Below are 7,870 nucleotides of genomic sequence, written 5' to 3'. Positions count from 1 at the left end.
ACTGCGGCCCGGCAGCTTCATGGACAGTACACCGTGTTCATGCGGGACTTCCTCACCGCTGCAGCCTTTAAATAGAGGCAGGCCAGGGCTGCAGCCGCCATGTTGGAAGAGCAGCAGCAAAACCAGAGAGTCTCTGCGGCGCTTCCACACCAACAAACCAGAGAAAACACAGTTTCTGTGCAGGAGAAGAGAGAGCAAACTTTATTATTTAAAAAAAGAAAGCAGTAAAATAAAACACTGAAGAAGAGCCACAACACTGCAGTTTCTCTTTTTGCTGTCACTCTTCCAACATGGCGGCACGACCCTTGTAACTATGGTAACCAGCAGCGATGTCATGGTAAATGAAGCGTGCACTCTTCAACATTAAGATTAAGATTAAGAACATTAAGATAACAGTAAAAAAAAAAACATGTAGGTATGTCATTTTATGGTTTGATTCTACATGGTTCTCATCATCAACCCTTATCAGTTGAGTCTAAACGGTTCTCACGTCTCCTTGACCTCATTCAGTGTTCAACATCTCCAAATACACGACTTTTCCTAATCTAATAAGGACATGGGAGTGAACATGAAATTAACATGACACATTTTTAATGTCCTGAACACATTTTGTTTGCATTGATGATATTATTTATTTATTTATTATTTAAAGGGATATTTAGCTCATCAATAAGAAACATAAAGCACCTCACACATAAACTTGGATAATCATTTTATGGAGGTTTAAGTTACTGGGGTCAAATTGATCTCAACTTATAAAAAATGTTGGTAAATGTGAAGGTATAACTGGTTAAACTGTCTCTTGCCAACTTTGCATTGTGCACCTTTAATCTGAATCAGAATGGGAAATATTTTATTGTAAATTTGAAAAGAAATGTTAAACTCTCAGTTCCAGCCAAGGATCATGATGCAAAAAAGACAAAAAAATCTATTAGGTTTTCAGAAGATCAGCATTTTTTTCTGAAAGTGTAAATTAAGAGTCCATCAAAGTCTTAATTCTCCAAGTTAAAGTTTCCTTAAATGTCCCCGTCACCATCGCCCCTTAAAGAGTCACTTGGTGATGAGGGGATGAGGCTGCAGGTGCTTCGTCTCTCAGCTGATAAAAAGCCCTGCAGCCGCGTCGCTGACTGGCTGCATGTGGCCAGAGGTGCAACATCCCGGCAGCTTCAGCCTCTAGAGGGCAGCGCAGCAGCAGCTTTCTGCCTCATGCCACCACAGCTTTGGCTCTATCTCTGACACTGGAAGCTTTATTTTTTTCCCAAAACTCTTGACTCTAAACACAAAACCTCACATCAAACCAGCAAAACATCACTCATCTCTTGCAAAAGCAAACAATTCTTGCAAACTCCCCAAACTCTTTTAAAAAAATTGTGTTTTTGCATTAATACAGTACAAGTAAACCATCATTTGAAGCAGCAACTACACACTCACAGCAGAAAACTTCATCACCTCCTCTTCCTCGTCCTCTTCCTCCTTCTCGTCCTCCTCTTCCTCCTCCTCTCACTCTCTGTCCAGTATTGGCCTCCAGTTTAGTCACATGTGTGAAAGTGGAAAGCCTTCTCACTGCTGAGTTTAGGAAAAACATCTCATTACATTCTCATTCTTTAAAAATGCACCGTGCCCCTCTCTGGCCATGTATTTCAGATTAATTTTGGACTCCAAACGGATCCCCGGTCATCTCTGTGTCAGGCTCCTCCCTGAGCTGGTGTCTCTGCCAAAACACAAATGATGTTAGTGCTGTTTTGACCTCGACTGCAAAGCGCCTGATATACTGGGGAATTGGAAAAAAAAAAAAAAAAAAAAAAAAAAAAAAAAAAAACTCTTTCTCCACCCACTGGTTTGAGACTGTAATGCACACACATCGCTCTCCCCTGTCTAAAGTCTACTGAAGAAGCCCAAAATATATTCACAGCCCCTGGATCTCGACCCGTTATCCTAATTTATTATAATGTAAATCCTCCTATGGCTGATCTATCTGTAGATAGATTAAATAGGTAAATATTTTATCATTCATCATTCATATTTTCATTCATATTTTATTCATCCTTAAGGATATATGAAAGAGTAAAAATGTTTCTAAATCAATTATATAAAATAGAGTCTATGTAAGAGTAAAGAAGAGTGTAAAATTAAATTAAAACGAAAAAATATCATATTATCTAGGCTATAGGCTATTTGTTTTTATTTGTGAAGGGATTTTGTTCAGCATCCTGCTGTGTTTCCCTGACATGAGCAGCTGTCACCTCTCCACTCTTCAGTGTTTACTGAAAACCTAAATAAAGTATTAATACATAAAACGGCATCATGCGCTCGTCAACGGGGACTTTATTTTGGAAAGTATTGTCGGAAGTCGTATATTTGGCCTGACTGAGTGGTTTTATTTTTGAAAGGCGCAGCAGGAAGTGTGTGTGTGTGTGTGTGTGTGTGTGTGTGTGTGTGTGTGTGTGTGTGTGTGTGTGTGTGTGTGTGTGTGTGTGTGTGTGTGTGGCTGCTCCGAGCGTCTTGACACTCCGTCCGGACAAACTTGGGCTCAGAGCGGTTTCTCCTCCCAGCGGCGGCGCTCCCACCCAGAGCCTCTCAGGACTTTAACACTTTGTTTTACGAGGGAAAGTAATTCGCAGAAAGACGCGCGACAGACTGCAAAGGTAAGAAACATTTTACTTTTGCTGAATATTGGCAGAAATGCAGATTTTGCGGCTGTGAGCGGCGCGGAGGAGCGACATCCTGTCCGTCCGCAGCGGCTCAATCCGCGGGGTTAACTCCACACGGGCGACTTGTCAGAGATTCTCTTCGGGATTATTTTGTGGATGACAGGCGGACAGTTTGCTGTGTGTTTCTGTGTCTGTGTCGCTGTCAGCGGTGATTCCGCAGAACAGGATTTGCGCGCAAAGTGGAGGACAGACGCATCTTTGATCTGAGTTGCAGTGGGAAGGCTGGGAGCGGGCTGGGCGCTGCAGCACCGACAACCTCCTCATTACAGAACAGGGTTTTATCCTCTGGGCCCCCGTGAGGCCCCGGGCCCCACCTGCACTGACTCTCATATCAAAAGACAGATTGGGTTTGTGTTCACTGTGGAATTGTCAAGGTCTCAAACTTGTCAAATAACCTCAAAGTGCTGGGATTAACACATCATGTTCGATTAATCCCTCGGACATATTTTTGTGTGTCGGAGTGATGACAGGTGACAGCCTGAGACAGTTCACCGGATCTCTTTCTAAAACATGCAGGAGGAAAAAGTTCATGAGCAAATGAGAAAAATAGCAGTAATAATAACTGAATGAAATAAAATAAATGTTACCAAAACATATGAAAAACATTAAAAAAAAAAAAAAAAAAAAAAAAAAAAAAAAAAGCAAAAATACGGAACCAAAAAAATACAAATGACTAAAAATAAATAAATAAATAAATAAATTCATAATAAAACACAATTGGCAGAAAAGTAGCCAAAAAAAAAAAAAAAAAAAGGAAAATTAGGGCAAAAAAAAAAAAATCTGCAAAAACCCCACAAAAAAACTGTATACAAAACAAAATCCCAGAAAATGAGCCGGAAAGGCAAGCGCCAATAGGCCTATTTATATCTATTAAAACGATATTTACAAGGTGGATCATATTTCTTGTCATGAAACGCCCATCACAAGCGTTTCAACGTTTCCTCATTTTGCTGTGGACCCCTTGGAAAACCCTCCAGGACCCCCGGGAGAACCGCGGACCCCACTTTGAAAAACACTGTTATATAATACTCAGCAACAGAGTGGAAATCACTATAAATTACTGTAACAGTTTAATAAAGTGACTTTTAGGAAGCATGTGATGTTCTAGACCTGTTTTTAATAACCTCATCAGAGTTTATGAAATAGTTTTTAATCTGTTAGAGTGAGCAGTGATGTTTGGATTGTAGCGTGTAGCTTGGATATTTATAGGGTTATTATAGGACTTTATTATAAGAGCCCCACTGTGTTTATCAGATTAGAGTTTATATTGCAAATACATAAATGTGAAAGAAATAAAGGTGAAAATTGTCTGGATTAGGCTGCATCTTTTGATTTATGCAGGAAAATTACCAACTGCTGGTATAGCTGGGTGACATATTTAAAATTAATATCAGGATAATCATAAGGATGATAAAGAATAGCATTTAATAACCACAGAGGGTTTCCATTGAATTGCATTTGGTGATGATGTGAAATTAACATTCCTTAGAGTGTGTCACATCCTCATTTGGTCAGTTCTTAAATGGAATTTCCTCTTTTTCAGCAGTGTGTGCATCACCACATCAAAATATCTTCACTAATACTTTTTTGGCTGCTCAGACATAGGAGGACATTTGATGACATCATTTTGACAGCTCCGATTCAAACTGCAGCCCGCTGACGTTTGGAGGTTTGATCAGTGTCCGTCCCGCTGGCTGTGGATTTGGTTTTCAGAGTGTTTATCCTCTCGGCCTCGGCTCAGGTCAGTCTGACGTCCTGTAGCTGCCGCTGCTCCTGCACAGCGTCTGTCTGCTGGTCTGAGGTCAGTGACGGCTGCTGCAGGGCTGTGATCCGTCAGTGTCAGTATCATATCAGTCAGCAGCGACGAGGCGTTTGTCTGTAAACACTCGACTTCCACAGAGCCGAGCCACGCAGAGAGTTCCCAGCTCAGGGTCTGATTCACCACAGCAGGAAGCAGAACCACAGTGAAGTCAGAGCGCCAGGAAGGAAACAACAGACAATATCATAGTGACTGCTATACTCTACTACACTGTACTAGACTACTGTACTAGACTGTACTATAGACTGTACTAGACTGCACTCTACTAGACTAGACTGTACTCTACTAGACTGTACTAGACTGTACTGTACCAGACTGTACTACACTGTACTAGACTGTACTATACTAGACTGTACTACACTGTACTAGACTGTACTGTGCTAGACTGTACTAGACTGTACTATAGACTGTACTGTACTAGACTGTACTAGACTGTACTATACTAGACTTCACTAGACTGTACTATACTAGACTGTACTACACTGTACTAGACTGTACTATACTAGACTGTACTGCACTGTACTAGACTGTACTATACTAGACTGTACTACACTGTACTATAGACTGTACTATACTAGACTGTACCATACCAGACTGTACTATACTAGATCATACTAGACTGTACTGTACTATGCTGTACTGTACTGTACTATACGGTATTGTATTGTACTATACTGTACTGGACCCCTCTATATACAGTCAGACTGTACCATATCATATGAAACTGTGCTGTATCCTGCTGTAGGATACTGTACATTGTATAGACTGAACTCCACCATACCACACCATACCACACCACACCATGTCATACCACACCACACCATATCATATCATACCACACCATATCATATCATACCACACCATATCACACCACACCATATCACACCACACCATATCATATCATACCACACCATATCACACCACACCATATCATATCATACCACACCATATCATATCATACCACACCATGTCATACCACACCATATCATACCACACCATGCTCTGTTTCATGCATGACTATGCATGACTGCTGATCTTCTTACTATTGGTTGTAGTGTTGTTGGTCTGGGAACTGAGCATTTTAATACCTTGGCCCTCATGGTGTGTCAGTCTGAAGAGGAGTGTCAGCTGAAATGGCTAAAATGTAAATGTAAATGTAAAGTAACAAGCAATTCAGTGCAGCTGCTGGAAACGTCATAATTATCACCATCATTATTATCCCCATCTTGCTCTTCTTCTGTAGAATAAGTGGAGGCCTCTGTTACTCTGCTCTTGTCCTTTGCCTCCTCTCTGTTAGCCGTGTTGTTAACAAACCGTCTACTCTGTTAGAAAGCAGCAGCAAGGCATGCTGGGGGCTGTGGCAGAAACAAAGTGAGGCACATCTTTGCTGCTCCATTTGTCCAGGAGAGCGGTGCTGTAAGTCACTCTGCATCAGAGCTGCAGCTGAACGACTGACGTGAAGGGAAAGTGGTTCTCATTTTCCTCGTGCACACAGATTTTCTCGGCAGGGATTTGAACTTGCAGCCTTTTGGTTACCAGTTCAGTCAGATCAGCTGACGTCATGTCTCGGAGCTGCATCGGTTTGCAGGTGAAAGTGCTGCAGGTGTTGGACTCGCTCTGTTTGATGAATGAATTCAATGAAATGCTGATTCACCTTCACAGTCAGAGAACGACACACCGGCTGTGTAAAGCTCAGAGGAAACTTTAAGACTGAACTATGCATGTTGGAGGGATGCGGTCCTGCAGAGGCTGATATTTTGCAGCAGGAGAGAGAGGCGGAAAGCAAAAAAAAAAAAAAAAAAAAGAGTGTGGAGTGGCTGCAGCATCATGAAGAGCGTCACTGTTGGCAAACTGAGTTTTATCGTCTGTCGGTGTTTTCACATCGTCTGAACTCGTCGCAGTGTAATTACAGCACGGTCAACTGGCAGCTGATTACAACAGCTGATAGGTTCTTACATCAAAAGCTCCTGTTCTCTCTCTCTCTCTCTTTCTCACACACACACACACACACCCAGACACACACACACACACACAGAGTGCCTCTCTTGGCCCTCCCTGTCTTGCGTGTTGCCACTTCTTCCATTGAGCAGCAACAGGAACTCAGAACAACATGGCTTCCTCTTCAGAAACTCCCTCAGATAAACCACAGGGAGCGGGGAGACTTACGTAACTCACACTTCCATTCTGAGAGTTTTTTCTCACCACGCCGCGCTCTCGGCTTGTGTACAGTGCTCCGAAGAACGGCACGGATGTTTTGCTTTTGTCCCTCTGATCGTATCGCCCAGCCCAGGGGTCAAGGGTCAGAGAAGTCAGTGTGTATTTGAGTCGGACGGAGGGATCCTCATGTGCATGTCTGGTGATGTTTAAAGTCCCTCTCTGCTGAAAAACTCATTTTTTAAATTTTATTTCCATTTGAAGCCTGACCTTGACTTTATAGATTGATATTAGTGCCAAATCTGCCGCTGCAGCACTGTTTTCACATTCCTCCTCTGACAGGGAGAGGCTTGTCCTCACCTGAAACCTGGCGTTGTGCCGTGCACGTACGAGCACACTTTGTCACATCAACCCAGAACGCAGAAATATGCAAAATTTGTCTGATGCTCCTGAAACGGGTGAAAAAACGCTGGCATTATATGAGTATCTCTGGGGGACAGTTTTGTGTATTTTGCATTTTCTTGTAGAATAAACTTTATAAACAAATGTCTAATAACAACAGAATTTTTCTAAGGACTTAGAAAACATCTGGACAGGATCTTTAATGAGTTAGTTTCTGATTTGAGTCACGTTTTCAGTTCAGGAGCTACAGTAAGAGCATGCTGACCGTTACAGGTATAGATATGTATGTACAGTAACATATTGATCTGATCAGCATGAAGCAGGGACGGGCTGAGGGTCTTCAGGTTAGAGAAGTCAGGCTCCTGGTTACTCATCCATAATGTAGTCCAGCAAGAGTCCATATAACTGAACTTATAGGTTATAAACTACAGCAGACCGAGACGTGATGGATTCAGATTTCTTTCCCAGTTTGTAACCCAGTTTGTAACCCAGCTGAAACTTTGCTTGAATTCACACCCATAATGAATTCTGCTCTCAGTTGTAATTACATGCAAACTGTGAGCATGAGGTTTGGTGCAGAGGCTGTCATCAACCCGACACACACACACACACACACACACACAACACACACAGTGTGGCAGTGTGGGTGTGTCACAACGTGTCTTCAGTCAGACGGTTTAGTCTGGACGACCAAACTGGGACTAACAACAAAATAGAACAGAATAGAATAGAATTGAACAGAATAGAATAGAACAGGATAAAATAGAATAAATTAGAGCAGAAC

General features: G+C 42.0%; 1 protein-coding gene across 1 annotated transcript in view; it reads left to right on the top strand.

The window, feature by feature from the left end:
- Positions 1-2,591: 2,591 nt before the first annotated feature.
- Positions 2,592-7,870, top strand: part of arap3 (ArfGAP with RhoGAP domain, ankyrin repeat and PH domain 3) — a 71,557-nt gene continuing 66,278 nt past the window's right edge. Inside the window, exon 1 of the mRNA XM_030061867.1 lies at positions 2,592-2,645. The gene's annotated coding sequence lies outside the window, so the exon portion shown is untranslated. The remainder of the gene's footprint in view (positions 2,646-7,870) is intronic.

The sequence above is a fragment of the Myripristis murdjan genome, chromosome 10, assembly GCF_902150065.1.
Source record: "Myripristis murdjan chromosome 10, fMyrMur1.1, whole genome shotgun sequence".
NCBI lineage: Eukaryota > Metazoa > Chordata > Actinopteri > Holocentriformes > Holocentridae > Myripristis > Myripristis murdjan.
Note: the sequence above shows the minus strand (reverse complement) of the source record. Positions and strands in the feature narration are given on the sequence as shown.